General features: G+C 35.3%; 1 pseudogene; it reads left to right on the top strand.

The window, feature by feature from the left end:
- The first annotated feature begins 723 nt into the window (after window positions 1–723).
- LOC125170545 (spliceosome-associated protein CWC15 homolog) lies at window positions 724–1,308 on the top strand (annotated as a pseudogene).
- The last annotated feature ends 23,165 nt before the right edge of the window (window positions 1,309–24,473 follow it).

Genomic DNA, 24,473 nt, shown 5'->3' with positions numbered 1-24,473 from the left:
GTAAAGATTATGAAAAATCAAGGGAATATTATACCACCAAAGAAAATTTAAAAGTGCTAATACCTGACCATAAAAAGTGGATATATATGAAAAGTCAGACAAAGTATTCAGAATAATAATTTTTAAAAAGTCTAGTGAACTATAAGAAAACATAGACAACTAAAAAAACTAAGAAAATAATGCATGAACAAAATGAGAAGTTCAAAAAGGAAATAGCAACCATTAAACAAACAAACATAGAATCCCATAGTTGAAAAATACAATAGCTGAACTGAAGAATTCAGCAGAGTTTCAAAATAGACTTGACCATACAGAAGATAAAGAGCCAGTGCCATTGAGGATAGAGCATTGGAAATTACCCAATCAGAAGACAAAAAAGAAGAAAATATTAAAGAGTGAAGAAAGCCTATGGGAATTATGAGACACAATGTAAAGAAACAGTATTCACACTATAGGAATTTCAGAAGGAGAAGAGAAAGAGAAAGTAAAAGAAAATATATTTAAAGCAATAAGAGTTGAAAACTTCTCAAATCATGGGGAGTGACATGGTCATCTAGATTGATGAGACCCAAAAGACCTCAAATAGGTGGCACTTGAGCAAGGATACCCAAAGGCACATTATAATTAAATTGTCAAAAGTTAAAAACAGGCACAGAAGTTTCTGGGAGCATAATACATGGCAGCAACTGCTAGGCCAACTCTTTAACTTGTGAGAAGTGAGAGATGAAAAGGAGAGGTGATTTGAGCCAACTCTCAAGACAATATTCAAGTAGAGACCTACTTTTTCATCCAAGGAGAAAATATAGACAAACTATTCAGGATGCCCCTGAAGAAGTGTGGAACCATGACTTCAGGAGAGAGCTGAAAAAGAGAGTGAGCTGCTGCGAGAGAGAAAAAAAAATAGAGATTGTCCAATACGAGAACATACCACTTCCTTCTCAGTATCAAAGAAGCCTTGGTTAGACCAGATTCCTGCTGCCAACCTTGATGCAGGTGATTCTCTAACTGATGAGGAGATGAAGATGAAGATTTTGAAGGGAAGAGTGATGATGATGATTCTGCAGTACTTCTTGCAAAACTAGAAAACGTTATAGAAGAAAGAGCTGAAAAGCAGTCTACAGGGGAACAAGAACAGAAACCTGAAGAAGGAAGAATACATATGGAGAACATTTTGAATGGAAACCCTCTCCTTAATCACCTCAGGCCAACTTCAAAGGTAAAATAAAGTAGGATGAAGATATTATTTTCAAGAACTGTGCACAAGTTGTAGATGATAAAAAAAAAAAAAGACAAGGTATTTGTAAATGATACACTGTGATTTGAATTTCACAAAAAGTTCTGGAAAAATATATTAAATAGTACAGTTTTATGCGTTCAATTAAAGACTGTAAATGTAAAAAAAATTAAAATTAAAAATAATTTGAAGAGCAACAAGAGAAAAAAGAGACATTACATACAAAAGAACTGTCATAAGACTGTTGGTGGATTTCTCAACAGAATCTTTTCAGATCAAAAAAGAATGGAATGACATAATCAAAACATTGAAAGAAAATAACTCACCCAAGTGGTCTACACCTGGTGAAGCTGTCTTTGAGAAACAAAAGAAGGGATAAATCTTCCCATAAAAAAAAAACAAAAAACTGAAGGAGTTTATTGCCACCAGGTCTGCCTTATAATAAGTGCTAAACAGTTCTTTGGAAGTAAAAGAACACTAATTAACATAAAAACATAAAGAGGTAGCACCAATCAAACTGGTAATGGTAAATATATAGACATGGTTAGATTCTACAACATTGTAATAAGGTGTGTAATTCACTTAAAATTAGTTCAAAAGTAAAAACCAAAAAAAGGAAAAAAAATAATGAAAAGAGTCATAACTACAATGGTCTATTAAGTTACACAATACAAAAAAACACATATAAATTGTAAAAGCAATAGTCTAAAATGTGGAGAGTAAGGTGTAAAGTTTACAAATTCTATTGAAGTAAAGTTTTTATCAATAAAAAATAGGATAATTTTAAGATATTTTATGAAAGCTTCATGGTCAACAAAAGGAAAATCCTATACTATTTACAAAAAAAGAAAAAATGAAAAAGGAATCAAAGCATACTAATACTAAAGACATCAAAACATACATAATAACCCAGCAGGAAAAGAAACAAGGATCAATGGATCTACAACACAACTAAGAAACAATTAACAAAATGACAATAGTAGGTCTTTATCAATAATAGCTTTAAACATAAATGGATTAACTTTGCTATGGAAAGGCAAAGAATGGCTTAATAGATTAAAAAAAAAGATCTGACAATATGCTATCTACAAGAGATTTACTTAGCCTTAAAAACACACATAGACTGAGAATAAAGGGACTGAAAAGGATATTTCAAACAAATGGTAACAACAAAAACAAAAACACACCGAAAAAACGGGGATAGTTATACCTATGTCAGACAAAATAGACTGTAAACTAAAAATGGAAAAAAAGAGGAACAAAAAAGGTCATGATGTAATAATAAAAGAGACAAAATATCAAGAAAATATATCATTTATAAATATTTTTGCAACCAACATTGGAGCAGTTAAATATATAGAGCAAAAAATAACAACTGAAAGGAGAACTCTCAGCAATGGATAGATCATTCAGTCAGATAATCAATATGAAAACAGAAATTTGGACAGCACTGTAGACAAAATGGACCTGTAGACATATGTAGAACATAATTTTTTTTAATGTTTACTTATTTATTTTAAGAGAGAGAGACAAAGAGAGTGAATGGAGTAGGAGAATTGAGAGAGGGAGAGAGAGGATCCCAAGCAGGCTCCACACTGTCAACACAGACTCCGACATGGGGCTCAATCTCACAAACTGTGAGATCATGACCTGAGCCAAAATCGATAGATGCCCAAATGACTGAGCCACCCAGGTGCCTCAACATATGCAAAACATTCTGTCCAGTGAGAGTAGAATTCAGTTTTTCTCAAGCTCACATGGAACATTTTCTAGGATACATCATATGTTATACCACAAATCAAATCAGTAAATTCGGAAGATTGAAACCATACCAAATATGTTCTCTGCTCACAATCACATGAAACTAGAAATAAGAGCAAACTTAAAAAAAATTACAAGTACATGAAATTAAACAATACTTTCCTGAATAATCAATAAATCAAAGGAAAATTAAAGGAAATTTTTTTATTAAAAAAAGTAGAAACACAATATTACCAGAACTTATGAGATGAAGTAAAAAGTTTTAAGAGGAATGTTTATAGCAATAAAAGCCTACATTAAAAAGCAAAAACAGATCCCAAATTAGCAATCTTAACTCTATGCCTTAAGGACCTACAAAAAGAGAAACAAACTAATCCCCAAGTTAGAAGAAGAAAGTAAATAATAAAAGAACAGAAATAAGTGAAATAAAGAACAGAAAAACAAAGACAAATCTTAACTAATGTAGGAGTTGATTCTATGAAAAGATAAACAAAATTGGCAAACCCTTATGGAGATCAACCAAGAAAAGACCCAAATCAACAAAACTATAAATGAAAAAGACACATTACAACTAATACCACAGAAATTTGAAGGATCATAAGAGGCTATTATGAACAAATGTACACCAACAAATTAGACAACTGAGAAGAAATGGAAAAAATCTTGGAAACCTACAAGTCACCAAGACTGAATCAGGAAGAAATAGAAAATCTGAATAGGCTGATTATTAGTAAGGAGTCTGAATCAGTTAACAAAAATATCCCAATGACGCAAAGCATGGGACTTGATGGCTTCACTGGTGGATTTAACCACACTTAAGGAAGAATTAAGAATAATCTTTTTCAAACTCTTCTAAAAATTTTTGAAGGATAAGAAACCCTCCCAGTATTAATTTACCAGGCTAGCATTATCCTGATATTCAAAGAGGATACTACTAAAGGAAAAACAAACAAACAAAACAAAAACAAGCAAAACAAAAACAAACTACAGCCAATATCTCTGTTGAATATAGATGCAAAAATTCTCAAAAAAATGCTGACAAAACAAATTTGGCAGCAAAGCAAGCAGAACAGGATCATTCACTATGATCAAGTGGGATTTATCCCAAGTATCAGGGATGGTTCAACATATGCAAATAAATGTGACATATCACATTAATAGAATGAAAGAAAAGAATCATTATTTTCTCAATAAATGTAAAAAAACACTTTTGACAGTATTCAACATCTATTCATGACAAAAACATAATAAAGGCCATGTAAGACAAACCCACAGCTAATATTACTCTCAATGGTAAAGATTGAAAGCATTTCCTCTAAGATCAGGAACAAGACAAGGATTCCCACATAGTACTAGAAGTCCTAGCTAGAGCAATTGCAAAAGAAAAATAATTTAAAAATATCGGAATTGGAAAGGAAGGGGGTTTCAACTATGTTGAGGCACCTGGGTAACTCGGTTTGTTGAGTGACTGACTTGATTTTGACTCAGGTCATGATCCCAGGGTCCTGGGACTGAGCCCTGCATTGGACTTCATGCTGAGTGTGGAGTCTGCTTAAGATTCTTTCTCTCCCTCTGCCTCATCTTCTTCATTTCTAATTCTTTATTACTATTATTATTATTTTAGAGAGAGAGAGAGAGTGCACATACAAGTACTTGTACATTCAATGGAGAAAAGATAGTCTCTTTAATAAATGGTGCTGGGATAATTGGATATGTACATGCAACGAACTATAGAAATGATCTCTGAATGTATAGTTTTGGATATTTACATGCAAATAAATGAAATGAGCCTGTATCTTACTCCACTCATGAAAATTAATTCAAAGTGGATTTAAAGACTTAAATGTAAGACATTTGAAATGAAAATGTGAAACATCTGAAAGAAAACATAAGAACTAACTTTAACATGTGCCTTGGTCATGATTTTTTTTTGGATGACTCCTAAAGCACAAACAACATAATACAAAATAATCAGGTGGAACTATCAAATTAAAATGCTTCCAGGGGTGCCTGCGTGGCTCAGTCAGTTAAGCATCCAACTCCTGATTTCAGCTCAGGTTCCTTAGATCGAGCCCCACATAGGGCTCTCTGCTGACAGCACAGAGACTGCTTGGGATTCTCTCTCTCCCTCTATCTGCCCCTCCCCTCCATAAAATAAATGAGCATTTTAATAAATAAAAATAAAAAAGCTTCTGTATAACAAATGGAAAAATAAAAAAAGTGAAAAGACAACCTAAATAATTAGAAAAAGTATTGCAAACCCCATATCTGATAATGGTTAATATCCAAAATATACAAAGAACTCATATAACTTATTAGCAAAAATTTTCCAAATAACCCAATTTAAAGTGGCTGATCTAAATAGATATTTCTCCAAAGAAGATATACAAAAGGCCAATAAGTATATGATAAATGTTCAATATTACTAGCCATTAGGGAAATGAAAATTCAAACTGCAATGAGATATGATCTCACACCATTAGAATTGCCATCACCAAAAAATTAAGAGACAACAAATGCTGGCTGGATGTCAAGAAAAGGAAACCTGTCTGCATTGTTGGTGGGATTGTTAATTGGTAAAACCACTATGGAAAATAAAATGGAGGACCCTCAAAAAAAAAATAGAAGTAACACCTATCCAGGAATTAGACTTTTGGGAATATATCCAAAGGAAAAGGAACCACTAATTTGAGACGATATCTGCACACCCATGTTTATAGCAGCATTATTTACAATGCCCAAAATATGGAAAAACCTATTTGCCTATTAATGGGTGAATGGATAAAGAAGTTGTAGTATGCATAAAGAATGGGATCTTATCTAGCAATAAAAACTTAGGAAATCCTACCATTTGTGACTACGGATGAATCCTAGATGCGTTATAAGTGAAATAAGACAGAGAAAGAAAAATACTATTTTACCTCACTTTATATGTGGAATCTAAAAATAAACAAATATAATCAAAGAAACCCACAAACTCATACAAAAATATATCAGACCTGTGACTATCAGAGATGGATGGTAGAAAGAATTAAAGGAAGCTACTCAAAACATACAGACTTCAAGGTAAATAAGTAGTAGGGATGCTATGTACAACATGATAACTATAGCTGACACTGCTGTGTAACATACTGGAAAATTGTTAAGACAGTAAATCCTAGGAGCTGTCATCACAAGGAGATTTCTTTTTCTTCTTTGCTTCGTTTTTTTTTATTGTATCTAAAGAAGATGAATACTGGGTAAATCCATCGTGGTATCATTTCATAGTATATGTAGGTCAAACCACCATACTGCATGCCTTAAGCTTACACAATCATGCTTGTAAATTTTTTCTCAATACAATTGGAAAAAGTTGTGATATATTTATACAATGAAGTATTATTAAGCCATAAAAATGAAATATTAAGTTATACTACTAAATAGATGAGACTTGAATACAATATGCTAAGTGACTCATATATAGTCACAAAAGACAATATATTGTATGATTACATTTACATGAAATGTTAAAATTAAATACATAGAGACAGAGGAAATGAGGATTTGGGAGTGTTGGTTAATGGTTGAGGGGTGCAGGTTTTTTGGGTAGTAATAAAAATATTCTAACATTGATTATGATGATAAATGCACACCTTTGTAAATATGCTGGTTTATCTTACTACTATTTCATGAGTGTTTTTGTTGTCAGTTGATGTGTTCAATAAACTTTGATTAGATCCTGTTTATGGATGGAGTTGTTGACTTTTGTTATATTCTTGATGACTTTCTGTGTAGCTATTTTAGCAATTGTTGGAAATAGGGTATTGAAGCCTCCAAGTATAATTGTGAATTTGTCTATTTTTCCTTTTTGTCTATCAGTTTTTTTCTTCATATATTTCATGTATATTTTTATTTGGTGCATACATGTTTAAGATTGCTATGTCTTCCTTGCATATTGACCATTTTATCTTTATATAATCTCCTCTGTCTCTAGTAAGTTTATTTACCCTAGTAGGTTTATTAATATCTTATATGATATGAATATAACTACCTTGAATTTTTTATTAATTTTTGCATAAGTCTTTTTTTATTCTTTTATTTTCTATCTGCCTTTACCATTACTTTCGAAAAAAATGTTTCTTTTAAGCAGTAAACAGTTCAGTCACTTTTGTTTTAGTTCACTCATACTTTTAACTACTATGACAAATTATGTATTTTAATTGCTATATTTAGACCATTTAAATTTTTTACATTTATGTAATTATGTGATTAGTGATATTTTAATGCTCAAATTTCACATTTTAATTTTTGTTTTCTATTTGTTATGTTTCTTGTTTCTCTGATTTTTTTGGCATCTTCCTGTCTTTACAGGCATGCAGTAGCACAGGGCCATGCTTTCAGGACTCCACAGTTAATTTAATGAATTGTTTTTGCTGTCTTGAAATTTCTAATAATTTTTAAAAAGCAAGACTGCATTTTCATTTTGAGCTGGGCTTTTACAAATTGTGCAGCCGGTCCTAAAAAATATGAGTCAGGGAACTTGATTCCTGAGATGGTCTCCAGATGGAGGCAAACTTCAGAAAATTACAAGAAGCCCAAAACATTGAGAGTGGTAGTGCAGAGATGACCGCAGGGAGTGTCCAGGCAGAAAGGCCTGGGAGGGTGTTACTGTTCTTTATATCTAACATTGAATGGAGAGTAGCCAGATGATGATGTATAGTAAAGAGGAAGTAGATGTTACTGAGCAGAATAGGTGTGAGAGGGAGGGAGGAGTAATATATATATAGAGAGAGATCTGCTCACCTCTCTAATGCCCTGGTGTTCTGTTAGTCCTTGGTATTTAGACCCATCATAGAGAACAAGGGGTATATACCATGAGTAGGCAGAAATTACCTAAAATTGATTGAAATTAAACTCCCACTATCTTACAGAATTAAGATATAAAATAAAATCAAACTCGGTGTTATGAAGTGAATATTTGTGTCCCTCTAATATTTGTATGTTGATGTTCTAACCACCACTGTGATGATATTTGGAGATAGGGCCTTTGGGAAGTGATTAGGGTTATATGAATTATAATAGTAGGTCCCTGATATGATGTGATTGGTGTGTTTATAAAAAGACACCAAAGAATCTACACTCTCTCTCCCCTGTGTGAGAACACAGTGAGAAGGGCATGATTTACAAGCTACAAAGAGAGTTTTCACCAGAGCCTCCCAGCTTCCACACTATGAAAAATAAATTTGTTGTTTAAGCCACTCAGCTTATGATATTCTGTTATGGCAGCTCAAGCTAACTAGGTCACTAAGAGAAAAATAAGTTATATTTAAGACCCATTTTAATTTAAAGCCATCAATTTATGCCCATTATAAACTCTATATTTGCGTCCAGCAAAGACTTTGAAATTTCTGAAAAGTGATATTCTTTTCTTCACTTCTGAATCTCTGAACACAGTCTTGTCACATTAGACTAAATTCTAACTATTCATTCATGTGTACATGTATGTACATGTTTATGTTTCTTTTTATTTTACCAGGGACAAGGTCTTTGCTGGTCCCAGCCTGAGCAAAATTTTTAAACTCCATTTATTGTTGGGGTGCTTTTTCTTTAAACTCCAATTTCACACAGAGAGCCAGGTTTTAAACATACAGGATATGTGAGGTATACACAGTCATACATTCCCACAAAAACTGAGTTCCAGGCCATGTGTTCCTATTTCTAGACCTGCAGTATAGTATCTGTATCTTCAACCTCCTTTCTGCTGGGTTTTTCAATTCCGTTTCTAGTCCACAGAGATGCTTACCCAATTTTCGAATGGAACTATTTATTTATTTATTTATTTATTTATATATTTATTAAAATGTTTTAATGTTTATTTATTTTTTAGAGACAGAGAGACAGAGCATGAGCAGAGGAGGGGCAGAGAGAGAGGGAGACACAGAATATGAAGCAGACTCCAGGCTCTGAGCTGTCAGCACAGACCCCAGCCTGGGGCTCGAACCCATGAACCATGAGATCATGAACTGAGCTGAAGTCGGATGCTTAACCGATTGAGCCACCCAGGTGCCCCTGGAAATATATATTTAAAATAGAGTTTTGGTGCTTCAAAATAGAGATAAAAACTAGCAACATTGAATACAATATAGAAATAGAGAATGGAAAGGATATAAGCACACTCCAATGAAAGGCAAATATCTCCATTGCAAAGAAATTAATCCAAAGCAAAAAACTGGTTAAAGCGCTGAAGTGTCTGCCTTCCTGAGTTTCGGACCAGAATCAGGCAGTGACCTATAAATATCTGTTATCCCAAAGATTGTTGTTTAATGTGTGTTATTACAGTGCTTCAGCAAACATCTTTATACATGCATCCAGGTGCATTTGTGCAAGAATTGCTGTAGGGAATATAGCTAGCAGAAAAATTGCTGGGTTGTGGGGACAAGACACATTTTTCTAGGCATTGTCACATTGGTTTTAAAATTGTAGCAATTTAAGCTCCTCCTACTACATTTATTTTATTTAATTAAAAAAAATTTTTTTAACGTTTATTTATTTTTGAGACAGAGAGAGACAGAGCATAAACAGGGGAGGGGCAGAGAGAGAGGGAGACACAGAATCTGAAACAGGCTCCAGGCTCTGAGCTGTCAGCACAGAGCCCGACGCGGGGCCAGAACTCACGGACCGTGAGATCATGACCTGAGCCGAAGTCGGATGCTTAACCGACCAAGCCACCCAGGCGCCCCTCCTCCTACTACATTTAGGAGAATTTTTTATTTCTCCATGTTCTCCCAATATCAGTTGTCAGATACTGCCCTCCCTGCTCCCAGATACTACAGCTAATGGCAATAATGTGGTATTTCATTCTTTTCATTTGTGTGTCATTAAAAACTGAGGATGAACCATGTTTCATTTTTAAATAGGTATTTTGGGCTTCATTTGTAAAATTGCCTAGTTATATGTGTTGTTAATTTTTCTATTGGTTTGTTTCATGTTTTTAATTTTTTAACTTTTTAAAAATATAATTTATTGTCAAATTGGCTTACATACAATGCCCAGTGCTCATCCCAACAAGTGTCCTCCTCCATACCCATCACACACTTTCCCTTCTCCAACACCTCCCATTAGCCCTCAGTTTAAGAGTCTCTTATGGTTTGCCTTTTTCGCTCTCTGTAATTTTTTCCCCTTCCCCTCCCCCATGGTCTTATGTTAAGTTTCTCAAGACCCACATATGAGTGAAAACATATGATATCTGACTTTGTCTGACTGACTTATTTCGCTTAGCATAATAACCTCCAGTTCCATCCATGTTGCTGCAAATGGCCGGATTTCATTCTTTCTCATTGCCATGCAGTATTCCATTCTTCTTTATCCAGTCGTCAGTTGATGGACATTTAGGCTCTTTCCATAATTTGGCTATTGTTGAAAGTGCTGCTATAAACATTGGGGTACATGTGCCCCTATGTATCAGCACTCCTGTATCCCTTGGGTAAATTCCTACCAGTGCTATTGCTGGGTCATAGGGTAGTTCTATTTTTAATGTTTTGAGGAACCTCCACACTGTTTTCCAGAGCAGCTGCACCAGTTTGCATTCCCACCAACAGTGCAAGTGGGTTCCCATTTCTCCACATCCTTGCCAGCATCGATAGCCTCCTGAGTTGTTCATTTTAGCCACTCTGCCCAGCGTGAGGTGATATCTCAGTGTGGTTTTGATTTGTATTTCCCTGATGATGAGTGACGTTGAACATCTTTTCATGTGTCTGTTGGCCATCTGGATGTCTTCTTTGGAGAAGTGTCTATTCATGTCTTCTGCCCAATTCTTCACTGGATTATTTGTTTTTCAGGTGTGGAGCTTGGTGAGTTCTTTATAGGTTTTAGATACTAGCCCTTTATCTGATGTCATTTGCAAATACTTTTCCCATTCCATCGGTTGCCTTTTAGTTTTGTTGATTGTTTCTTTGCAGTGCAGAAGATTTTTATCTTGATGAGGTCCCAATAGTTAATTTTTACTTTTAATTCCCTTGCCTTTGGAGATGTGTCAAATAAGATATTGCTGAGGCCAAGGTCAAAGAGGTTTTTTTTCCTGCTTTCTCCTCTAGGGTTTTGATGGTTTCCTGTCTCACATTCAGGTCCTTTATCCATTTTGAGTTTATTTTTGTGTATGGTGTAAGAATCTAGTTTCATTCTTCTGCATGTTGCTGTCCATTCTGCCAGCACCATTTGTTAAAGACACTGTCTTTTTTCCATTGGATATTCTTTCCTGCTTTGTCAAAGATAAGTTGGCCATACTTTTGTTGGTCCAATTCTGGAGTCTCTATTCTATTCCACTGGTCTATGTGTCTGTTTTTGTGCCAATACCATGCTGTCTTAATGATTATAGTTTTGTAGTAGAGGCTAAAGTCTGGGATTGTGATGCCTCACGCTTTGGTCTTCTTCAATATTACTTTGACTATTCGGGGTCTTTTGTGGTTCCATACAAATTTTAGGATTGCTTGTTCTAGCTTCGAGAAGAGTGCTGGTGATTGGGATTGTATTGAATGTGTAGATAGCTTTGGGTAGTTTTGACATTTTAACAATATTTATTCTCCCAGTCCATGAGCATAGAATGTTTTTCCATTTCTTTGTATCTTCTTCAATTTCCTTCATAAGTTTTCTAGCATACAAATCTTTTACATCTTTGGTTAGGTTCATTCCTAGGTATTTTATGGTTTTTGATGCAATTTTAAATGGGATAAGTTTCTTTATTTCTCTTTCTGCTGCTTCTTTATTGGTGTATAGAAATGCAACTGATTTATGTACATTGATTTTATACCCTGTGACTTTGCTGAATTCATGTTATCAGTTCTAGCAGTCTTTGGTGGAGTCATTTGGGTTTTCTCTGTAGAGTATCATGCTGTCTGGAAAAGTGAAAGTTAAACTTCTTCTTTGCCAATTTTGATGCCTTTTATTTCATTTTGTTGTCTGATTGCTGAAGCTAGGACATTCCACACTGTGTTAAACAACGGTGGTGAGAGTGGACATCCCTGTCATGTTCCTGATCTCAGGCGGAAAGCTCTGTTTTTCCCCATTGAGGATGATATTAGCTGTGGGCTTTTCATAAATGGCTTTTATGATGTTTAAGTATATTCCTTTTATCCTGTCTTTCTGGAGGGTTTTTATTAAGAAAGGATGCTGTATTTTGTCAAATGCCTTTTCTTCATCTATTGGCAGGATCGTATAGTTCTTATCCTTTCTTTTATTAATGTGATGTATCACATTGGTTTATCTGCAAATATTGACCAAGCCCTGAAGTCCAGGAATGAATCCCAGTTGATCATGGTGAATAATTCTTTTTTTTATGTTGTTGAATTCGATTTGCTAGTGTCTTGTTGAGAATTTTTCCATCCATGTTCACCAAGTATATTGGCCTATAGTTCTGCCCTTTTCTGGGTGTCTTTCTGGTTTGGAAATCAAAGTAATTCTGGCTTCATAGATTGAGTCCAGAGTTTTCCTTCAATTTCTATTTTTTGAAACAGCTTCAGAAGGATAAGTATTAACTCTGCTTTAAATGTCTGGTAGAATTCCTCAGGGAAGCCATCTGATCCAGGACCCTTATTTGTTGGGAGAGTTTTCATAACTGATTCAATTTCTTTACTAGTTATGGTTCTGTTAAAATTTTCTATTTCTTACCATTTGAGTTATGGTATGTGTGTGGGTGTTTAGGAATTTGTCCATTTCTTCCATGTTGTCCAGTTTGTTGGCATATAATTTTTCATAGTATTCCCTGATAATTGCTTATATTTATGAGGGTTAGTTGTGATATGTCCAATTTCATTCGTGATTTTATCTATTTGGGTCCTCTCCCTTTTCTTTTTGAGAAGCCTGGCTAGAGGTCTATCAATTAAAAAAAAAAACAACTCTTGGTTTCAGTTATCTCCTCTACTGTTTTTTGTTTTTTTTGGATTCTATATTGTTTAATTCTGCTCTGATCATTATTTCTCTTCTTCTGGTGGGTTTGGGGTGTCTTTGCTGTTCTGCTTCTAGTTCCTTTAGGTGTGCTGTTAGATTTTATATTTGGGATTTTTCTTGTTTCTTGAGATAGACCTGGATTGCAATGTGTTTTACTCTCAGGACTGCCTTTGCTTCATCCCAAAAGTTTTTGATTGTTGTGTTTTCATTTCCATTTGTTTCCATATATTTTTCAATTTCGTCTCTGCCTGGTTGACCCATTCATTCTTTAGTAGGATGTTCTTTAACCTCCATGCATTTGAAAGTTTTCCAAACTTTTTCCTGTGGTTGATTTCAAGTTTCATAGCATTGTGATCTGAAAGTGTGCATGCTATAATCTCAATTCTTTTATATTTATTGAGGGTTGTTTTGTGACTCAGTATGTGATCTATCTTGGAGAATGTTCTGTGCGCACTTATACCTAAAGAAGAATGTATATTGTGTTGCTTTTGGATGAAAAGTTCTAAATATGTCTTTCAAGTCCATCTGGTCAAGTGTATCATTCAAAGCCATTGTTTATTGCTTTTCTGTCTAGATGATCTGTCCATCGCTCTATATGGACCAAAGTCCCCTGCAGTTACCACATTCTTATCAATTGGTTGCTTATGTTTGTGATTGTTTTATGTATTTGTTTGATTCTGAATTTGGTGCATAGATATTTATAATTGTTAGCTCTTCTTGATGGATATATCCTGTAATTATTCTTCATCTCTTCTTCATCTCTTGTTACAACCTTTAGTTTAAAATCTAGTTTGTCTAAAATAAGTATGGCTACTCCAGCTTTATTTTGACTTCCAGTAGCATGACAGATAGTTTTCCATCCCCTCACTTTAAATCTGAAGGTGTCCTGGGGCACCTGGGTGGCTCAGTCGGTTGAGCTCCAACTTTGGCTCAGATCATGATCTCACAGTTTGTGGGTTCAAACCCCGCATCAGGCTTTGTGCTGACAGCTTGCTCAGAGCCTGCAGCCTGCTTCAGATTCTGTCTCCTTCTCTCTCTCTGCCCCTTCCCCATTCATGCTGTGTTCTGTCTCTCAAAAATAAATAAATGTTAAAAAAATTTTAAAAAATCTGAAGGTGTCCTCAGGTCTAAAATGGGTCTCTTGTAGGCAGCAAATAGATGGGTCTTGTTTTTTAATCCCTTCTGATATCCTATGTCGTTTCATTACAACATTTAGTCCATTTACATTCAGTGTTCTTATTGAAAGATATGGGTTTAGAGTCATTGTGTTATCTGTAGGTTTGATGCTTGCAGTGATGTCTCTTGTCTTTTGTGGTCTTTGCAACATTTCACTCACAGAATCCCCCATAGGATCTCTTGTAGGGCTGGTTTATTGGTGATGAATTCCTTCAATTTCTGTTTGTTTGGGAAAACCTTTACCTCTCCTATTCTTAATGGCAAGCTTGCTGAATAAAGGATTCTTGGCTGCATATTTTTCCTGTTCATCACATTGAAAATTTCCTGTCACTTCTTTCTGGCCTGCCAGGTTTCAGTAGATAGATCTGCTACTACCCTTCTGCGTCTACCCTTATATGTTAAGTCCCCTTTATCCTTAGCTGCTTTCAGAATTCTTTGTATTTTGCCAGTTTCACTATGATATGTTGTGCAGGAGATCTCAGCTTCCTCTTTTTCCGTAATTTTATCTTCTATTTCACTTATTTTCCCCTCTGTTCCTTCATTCCTTGCTGTGACCACATCTAGCTTATTTTGCACCTCATTTATAGCATTTTTAAATTCATCATTAATATGTGTTAGATCCTTGATCTCTGCAACAATAAATTCCCTGCTGTCTTCCACACTTTTTTCAAGCTCAGAGATTAATCTTATGACTATTATTCTAAATTCTTGTTCAGCTATATTATTTATATCTGTTTTGATCAATTCCTTAGCTTTCATTTCTTTCTAGATTTTTTTTTTGAGGAGAATTCTTCCGTTTAATCATTTTGGCTAGTTTTCTGTTCCTTATGTGTTTTTAAAGCTTGTTATGTGCCCTGCAGCTACGAGCACTACTTTATTAAAGAGAGGTCATACACTGTCCAGGGCCTGGCCCTTCTGGAAGTGTTTTTTGGAGAGTGTTACTTGTTCTCCATTGTTGTGACTTTGGTTACTTTATCTCCCTACTCATAATGATGGTTTGGACCCTCCACGAGGTGTGTTTTGAATGTTCCTTGACATAGCCCTGGAAAGGAAAACAAACAGACAATGGACAAAAAACAAGCAAAAACAAAAACATGCAAACACACACACACAAACCAAAACCAAAACCAAAAAACCAGGACCACCAGCTGCATGTAAACAACAGGGTGGAGGTGGTGCTGATGGAAGAGGCCTTATCACATACAAAGAGAGAAATGACAGGCATGGGGAAAAAGAAGAATAAAAATTGACCAGAGAAACTAATCCAGAGAGAGAGAAAGGAAAATAAATAAGGCAGCAGGGGAAAAAGAAAATAAAGTTATCCATACAGAGAAACTATACAGCTTAATCCAGAGAGAAAGAATGGAGAATAAAGGAGGTGTGGAACATGTATCAAGAGAATGGATTAACTGTGTCTGCTTAAACAAACCAACAACCAGGGTAACCAGAATAGAGGAGGGAAGAGATAAGAAGGAAAAAAGAAGGAAGAATATAACTATATAATAAGAACTATCTGAGAATTAAATCAGGCAATGCAGTAGTGCTGGTCTGGAGTCTGGTTCATCAGCATCAATCTGGTTCCTGTAGATATGCAATTACCAGGCACAGAGGGGTGTGGTTTGGTGTAGGTGGGTCCTGCCTCCACTGTAGACCCTGCTGTCCAATGCTTGGTGGTGGTAGGGAGAAAAATGACGACCCCCCCCCCCCCCCCCCCGACTAGTTTCTCCTTTACAGACCCAGGCTCCCAAACCACTCTGTTTAAGCCATCCTCACTATGCCTTGGGAGCAAATGAGGTGGTTCTTCTCGCTCCACTGACTCCCATGCCTAGCACTTGCCTGGGATACAGACTCTCACTCTGCGTGCCCCAGTATAGGGAAATCACCACTCCCTACCACCTGATAAGTGATCTCTGGCTGGTGAACGCAGGCAGGCTTTGTCATGTCCCATAGCACTTCATGGAGGGTATCAGTTTCTCTTACTGTGGACTGCACCCTTGACCTAGCCACCAAGCCTGGGGCTGGCTCCCTTCCTCCCCAGGTGTGCAATTCAGGCAGCCAACCCCAGTCCAGAAAACGCCCCTCAGTTACAGATTGGATCTTTCTCTGTCCTGGTCTGAGGTTTTTCTTCTGTTCAGATACAGTCCTATGCTTCCCCATCAGCTCTTTCTCTTCCCTTTGCCTACATAAGAGGATCCCTTCCCTCCATTCGTTTTATCTCTCCCAGTTAGCAATCAGGCACCTATGGCCCATCAGGGTGTCCAGGTGGGTCTCTGGAAGAATGACTGTCTCTTTTCCTCCTGGACTCTTGGGGTTCAAAGTTTTTTGGCTTCAACACTTCTTTGTTTGAGAGACGAGGGAAGTTTGGGTCCCCCTACTTCCCTACCATGTTGGTCCCTCTTCCTCATGCTTTTATTTTTAGGAGCTAATTATACATTTTTCAACCTACCTACAATCTAAGTTCCCTTCTACGTACTATACTAAATCTGCTTGTCGAGGTCACCTTCTTATTTTCAAATCCCACATACACTTCTTGAAGCTTATCTCACTCAATGTCTCCACTTTGCTCATGGAAATGACTAATCCCTTATCCTTGTTAATTTCTTCTCTCTTGGCTTTTGTATATATCTCATTTTCTTGGTGTTTCTTAGAGATTATTTGTTTTCATTTGTTTGCATTACCAGTGCCAAGAACATTGCCCAGCACAGATAGACATTTGATAATTTTTATAAATATATAGTTTCTAGTGAATAGTTTCTAGTAAGATCAAGATATACATTCCAGCTCTGGTTCTGGCTCTCTCTTATGAGCTGGCAGAGGCACCTGTTCAGGTGTGTAGGGCTTCGTCCAGTTTTATGTTCAATTACTCTTCACAAAGTGTTGTTCCTGCCTTCCTCTAAATGTAATTAGATGTTGCAATCAGTAGTCATTTAAAATAAACCTTGATTCTGACACTTGGTAACATTTATTCTAACAAGCTTGATTGCAGAAGGCAGAAATTCAAGTGTGATGTGATAAAATAATATCTAGAAAAGGTCATTACACTCACTTTCTGTAGTGACCAATAGTATTTGAGGATAGCTAATCAGAGGTAAATAGTTATTATGTTACCTACTGGGCCATCACCTAACCCTGAACTATAAAATAATAAAATAAAATAATAAGATAAAATAAAGTAAAATAAAATAAAATACAAAAATAAAATAGTTAAGACTTTTACAAAGTATAAAATATTTTTAAAAGATAAACTCATTTTTAAAAATATCAAAATATTAGAAAATATGAGAAAATATTTCCATTTGTATTAACTAAATGATTATGATTCACCAATATCAGAGATTTAAAAATTACGTTAGAATAAGGAAATTAAAAATCCCAGATTGAGGGGCGCCTGGGTGGCGCAGTCGGTTAAGCGTCCGACTTCAGCCAGGTCACGATCTCGCTGTCTGTGAGTTCGAGCCCCGCGTCGGGCTCTGGGCTGATGGCTCAGAGCCTGGAGCCTGTTTCTGATTCTGTGTCTCCCTCTCTCTCTGCCCCTCCCCTGTTCATGCTCTGTCTCTTTCTGTCCCAAAAATAAATAAACGTTGAAAAAAAAAATTAAAAAAAAAAAAAAAATCCCAGATTGACTTTTCATGACTATGAATTAATAAAAAGGTATTATTTTTTCCTGAAAAATAAATGTGTCAAATAAATCTGGTTTAAAAGAAAAAATAAATGTACATGTATATTATGATAAAAAAAGATCAATACCATTTCTTTCTTTAGAATATAACTTAATTTATAATGACTTAAACTAATTATATTTTAACCAAGGAGTCAAACATAATATAGAGATAAAATAGATGGGGATACAAACACTTTCTTTCTAATCTTCCTTCTCATTTCTTCCCTCACAATTCACTCAAAAGAGTATTGAATGAAGGTTCCCGCCCACCCACCCCCCACTTCTGGTGTATTGAAAATGATTACATGTATTAGGGATTAAAATAAGTAATTTTCATGGACTCCAATGTTATATTTTGAAAAGAAAAGGACACTAACATTTAATGAAACCTTGATTTTCTTTGAGGTCTATGAAAAGGTTATTGTGAAAAGTATTATGATGAAATAGGCAGAAAAGGGGCAGTGATATATAATGAGAATGGCTGGGAACTCTTAGATTTCCTAGTTTGTATCAAATAAAAAAAACACAAATTATTGGAAAGTGGTATTGATAGTGGGGAGATAAAAAACAACTCACTTTTTATGTATTATTTTTTAATCACAAATGAGATGGAGAAAAATAATGGTGAACCAGTGTAGACAAGCCCTATAATACAGAGAGCATTTTGACCTTTTTCTTGTCCTACACATCTGTTAGCCTCCTCACAGTTTTCATTACTGAATGAGTTACATTCACATTACTTCTTATTTACCTCCCTCCAACATCTGCTTCAATACAATCAAAGCCATGTGAACCAAAACTCATGACCATATGTTCATACCATGTGGGGATACAAGAAGAAAAAACTTTGGATTTTAGTTGGTGAAGAGACCAGCCCCTTAAAAACATGTATTATTCCATAGAAACAAAAGGTGTTTTGGTGAGTGAGTGAGTGGTTGACTCACTCCAGGCAAGTAGGAAGAGTAAGAGAAGGTATGTCTTACTTGCAAGTAGAAATGATATTGATAATAAGTGTAGTCTTAGTGGTTTCTGGGAAAATCTCTGGTCCATTCATATTTACATGCTTTATGTTTACAAGTGGCATGTATGTCACCTTTTGAAAAGCTGTAGGTTTTGCATCTATATCGGGGACGTCCCACTCTGAAAATGTAGGGTGATTTATAGGAATATAGAACTTGGTTTTCAACAAATGTAGTAGAATTTACACATTCAAATAAAATTTTTCTTTTTAAATTAGCCATTTAGAAAGGTTTTACAATTATAGTAGTATTGCTACTACTTGAAATATTTCCTAGATTTTATTTTTGCAGTGTTCCTCAAGATAATTTTCTTACACTTAGAGATGTCTTATTGTGTAGGAAATAGCTTTATTTTTAAGACAGTCAAATCAAAGTTCAAGTAATGTCTTATAATTTTTAAGTAATATTTTTTAAATTTTATAAATAATTATGTAGTAACTATGGCTTGTAAAATGGCAATTAAAATAATTGCCACTATGAGTTGATCAAGATTCAGTATTAGTATTGAAATTAGTCAATAACATCAGGCGGTGGATACACATCTTCTGTATGTATTAAAACATTTATTTTAGTATGTGTGTAAAGTGACTATATGTAGTCAATTCATTTTAGTATCACAATTCAAAAGAAAAACAATTCAGCCATGTGATATTTCCTGAAGGTCCTGAAGGTGATGAATAAAATAGACAAAACATTGTATTTGTAATTCTCCTCATTATAAATCAAATGAATAAGCTGATGCAAAAAAAAAAAATCTATTTGTTTAAACCCTTAGCATGTTCCATTCATTTGTCAGGTGAGGTTGTAAAAAATCACGTTAGGAACTTTTATTTTATTTTATTTTATTTTATTTTATTTTATTTTTCAATATATGAAATTTCTTGTCACATTGGTTTCCATACAACACCCAGTGCTCATCCCAAAAGGTGCCCTCCTCAATACCCATAACCCACCCTCCCCTCCCTCCCACCCTCCATCAACCCTCAGTTTGTTCTCAGTTTTTAAGAGTCTCTTATGCTTTGGCTCTCTCCCACTCTAACCTCTTTTTTTTTTTCCTTCCCCTCCCCCATGGGTTTCTGTTAAGTTTCTCAGGACCCACATAAGAGTGAAACCATATAGTATCTGGCTTTCTCTGTATGGCTTACTTCACTTAGCATCACACTCTCCAGTTCCATCCACGTTGCTACAAAGGGCCATATTTTGTTCTTTCTCATTGCCATGTAGTACTCCATTGTGTATATGAACCACGATTTCTTTATCCATTCATCAGTTGATGGACATTTAGGCTCTTTCCATAATTTGGCTACTGTTGAGAGTGCTGCTATAAACATTGGGGTACAAGTGCCCCTATGCATCAGTACTCCTGTATCCCTTGGTAAATTCCTAGCAGTGCTATTGCTGGGTCATAGGGTAGGTCTATTTTTAATTTTCTGAGGAACCTCCACACTGCTTTCCAGAGTGGCTGCACCAATTTGCATTCCCACCAACAGTGCAAGAGGGTTCCCGTTTCTCCACATCCTCTCCAGCATCTATAGTTTCCTGATTTGTTCATTTTGGCCACTTGGACTGGCATGAGGTGATATCTGAGTGTGGTTTTGATTTGTATTTCCCTGATAAGGAGCGACGTTGAGCATCTTTTCATGTGCCTGTTGGCCATCCGGATGTCTTCTTTAGAGAAGTGTCTATTCATGTTTTCTGCCCATTTCTTTACTGGGTTATTTGTTTTTCGGGTGTGGAGTTTGGTGAGCTCTTTATAGATTTTGGATACTAGCTGTTAGGAACTTTTAAAAACACCTCCTAAGGATAACTCAGAGACTAAGATTACCATAGACTGGTCCTTTCATGCACAAAATTGATGGTGCTAACTCTCTTGTCAATAAGGTTTGGTCTTTCTGTTGTTTTTCTAGCATCAATGATGAACTTATCCCAGACCTTTGATAACCTGCCCTGTCTCTATGAACTACGGCACACATTTTCCAAAGAGCTGTTGAACATGTGCCTATGCATAGCAAATTGAACTACACAGTATCATGCAACAGTTTGGTACTAAATTTCTATTAGAATATCTATAATTCCTATTTGAGAACAAAGTCCACCACTCTTCAGTAAGATTACATGCAGCAGTTTGCCCTTGTGGGATACTACTCTGATGACCAAATAGGAGAGTGAGAGAGGAAAAATCTATCACCCTTTAATGGAGGGATATCTAGGTTAATCATGTAAATCATGAGTTCATAAATTCATATAAACCATGTAATCATGAATTAGTACTTTATTTCTTACAAAAAGATAAGAAATTCCTTGGTAGTATCCATTCTTATACTTGCAATTTATAGAAGAAATTCAATCAATAGGAGAAATGCATTGACAAAAAGATTAATATTTATAAGCATCTTAGTTATTGTATTTACCTTATCATGTGTTGGGCATTTCCCCCCAATTTATCCTTTGGATAATCTCTATAATTGTAGGTTAAAGTATTTGAGTGTTTTTCCATAAAATTTGGAATTTAATGTAAAATGTCATTTTAATTTTTCTATAGATTTTCAAAATCCTGGTGATAAAAAACTTCATGTAAGAAATAATATTGATGACTGGGGCACCTGAGTGGCTTAGTCATTTGAGTCTGACTCTTGATTTCAGCTCAGGTCATGACCTCATTGTGAGATCAAGCCCTGTGTCAGGCTCTGCACAGTGCAGAGTCTGCTTGAGATTCTCTCTCCCTGTTTCTCTGCCCCTCCCCAGCTCTCTCTCTCAAAACAAATAAATGCACTTTAAGAAATACCTCCTTCAGAGAGAAGAAAAGCATATGTCAAATTGTCTTAACTATAGATCTTTCAGGCAAAATGCACCATTCTTTTGGCACTGTCAAGAACTTGAATAAATCAGAGACAAGTGGGTTAAAATGTCAGTGCCCACAGACGCAGAGAAAAAACTACTACTTTTTAACAAGTCAGTAAAATATCAACGATACTATCCTCCAGTTCTTCATGTATTAATACAGGGAGGAAAGTGATACCTTCATAATTACTGAAAGAGATTGTGAAATTGCTAGGAGACTAGAACTATTTCATAAGAGATTAAACTGAGTGATATAAATTATCTTGCTAAAAGGTTTTAAACCTCTGTTTATTTATAGAAATAATCCTTTCTCCTGTGTTTCATCAATCACTGTTTCTAAAACACTAACCATTTGAATGACAATTTAGATTACTACTGCTTTTTACGATACATTGTTATTTTAAATCACCAAAATTCATCTTGGTGAATTTCAATAGAAAATCATTTTCTAGGCTCTGTAAGTAGACCTGTTAAAACTAGGAAACTTGCTAAACCCAGTAAGACAGCCCAAGGCTACAGACACTTGCTGGCTCATTGATCAACAGTGACAGCAAATGGTGACCTTACACCAGCGGAATGTAAACTTCCAAACTCATTGATAGCATTCCTGACTTGGGGTAAGAATTTATGTTCTCTCTCCATAAACTGTTTGACATACATGATGTATGGTGGTTAAGGTAATAGAGTAGCATAGCTCTGAGGAAAATGCACTTGGGTTTAGGTTATTTTAAGTCTGGCTTGTTTTGAAGGTCAGTATAAATGTCTTGATATACTATAAAAGAAAATTTACTAGAATTACCTTGTTTTTCTTATTTGAGGAAGGAAAATTCATTTTACCAGTCATTTAGGAAAAATAATATTTAGCTTTCAATTTTGCTTTTCTTTTTAATTTGACAAAATGTAGTTTTTAACCATCTAGAGTTTGCTGTACTGTGTGTGTGTGTGTGTGTGTGTGTGTGTTCTTACTAATGAAAAAAAATGCAAGTTTGGCTACTATTTCTGCAAAAGCCTTAAGAAGATTAATTTTTAGAATGCTTTTACTTGTACTATTTATTTATTTATTTTGGGAGAGGATATAATGTGAAATTTTTCAAATTGGTGAGTCTTCAAAATTTGCCATGTTGCTGTTTCAAAAAAATATATTTTCTTACTTCAAAATAGTCTCTCTTTTAGTTATTCATTTTTAATTCTTCTAACAACATGTGAGTAATTGCATTCAATTACATAATATGCCCATAGATCCTATTATATGATATGTTATAGTAAAAATGGGTAAATCAGATGAGATTCATAAAAATATTAAATGAGTCAATATAATTGTATGTACATAGTCACAAAATTATATACACCACTTATTGAGAAACTGTAGTAATGTGCAATGCATTTTACTTATAGCATAAATAACATCTCTGCAAGGCTGGAGGTTATATAGGTCCATGTTATTGAGTCCATGTTAGGCCATTTGTTTTCTTGCAGATGAGGTCAGATTTAAAAAGACACAGCATATGGGGCGCCTGGGTGGCGCAGTCGGTTAAGCGTCCGACTTCAGCCGGGTCACGATCTCGCGGTCCGGGAGTTCGAGCCCTGCGTCAGGCTCTGGGCTGATGGCTCAGAGCCTGGAGCCTGTTTCTGATTCTGTGTGTCCCTCTCTCTCTGCCCCTCCCCTGTTCATGCTCTGTCTCTCTCTGTCCCAAAAATAAATAAACGTTGAAAAAAAAAAAAAAAGACACAGCATAGTAAGAGGCATATCCATTCAAATAGAGGCTGTAAAAAAGTCAGAAAGTATATAATTTCCTTGCCCCAAACTTGTCATTTTTTTCCATTTCACATAAAATCCAAAGACTTTTCAATGTCTCTTAATGTCTTGAATGTTCTGCTCTCTCTCACTCAGTCTGACCCAGACTTGCTGGCTTCCTTGTTCTTCCAAGAACACCTCTTCCTAGGCCTCAAATGCATCCCCTCCAAATATGTACAAGGCCTGCCTCCTCATACCAGTTAGGTCTCTTCTCAAATGTCACCTTGTTGAAGATCCCTTTCCTGACCACACTATATTAATTAAATAGTACTTTTTGTAGATTATTCTCAGCAAGACTACCATATTTGGTGGTGCCAGTTGTGCCTAACAGATGGGAAGCAAGCCAGGACTAAGGCTTGCTCCTGTTCTGTTGGCCAAGCCCTATTCTCTAGCTCCATGATAAGTCACCCAGAGGAAGAACACCTTTTTAAAGGTTTTTTTTTTTTTTTTTTGCTGAAAATGGGAACCTTTAAAAAACACCAAAAAAGGCCTAGCAGTAGCTACAAATCTGAAGTTAGGTAGATATAGGTAGACACATCCATACATAGACACATATATACACACAAATATGTAAACATACATATATATGAAATATATATACCTATTTCTATATAAAAATTACACATATTGTTATGTATATAATCTCTTTTCCCAACATTCCCTATTCCCAACCACCAGAAAGAAAGCTTAATTCTAATAAACTTTGTTTTGTGCTCTTCTGAGTCACCTAGCTCCTGGAATAATGCCTAGCACACAGTAAGGAAAAAACAATGTATGCATTATATGTGATATACATTGTATATATATCATATATAATGAATTAACAGATAAGTCAGTAAACAAATTAGTTTATGTGTGTATTGGAAAGAATGTCTGAGTATAGAAGTTCAAAAATTATTTAAGATTTCTAGATGCTGTTGTAAGATTTAAAACAAAAGACACAAGGAATGGTGACTCAGTTTAGATATTGGATTAATTTAGAAAGAGTAGGTGTTATGTGTTTATTGAATATGGTTGAAAGAGAGACTTTAGCTATCTTTAGGCTTTAGCTGCCAATGTTAATTC

Source organism: Prionailurus viverrinus, chromosome B4 (assembly GCF_022837055.1).
Source record: "Prionailurus viverrinus isolate Anna chromosome B4, UM_Priviv_1.0, whole genome shotgun sequence".
NCBI classification, from domain to species: domain Eukaryota; kingdom Metazoa; phylum Chordata; class Mammalia; order Carnivora; family Felidae; genus Prionailurus; species Prionailurus viverrinus.
The sequence above is the reverse complement of the archived record's forward strand: the minus strand, read 5'-3'. Positions and strand labels throughout refer to the sequence as shown.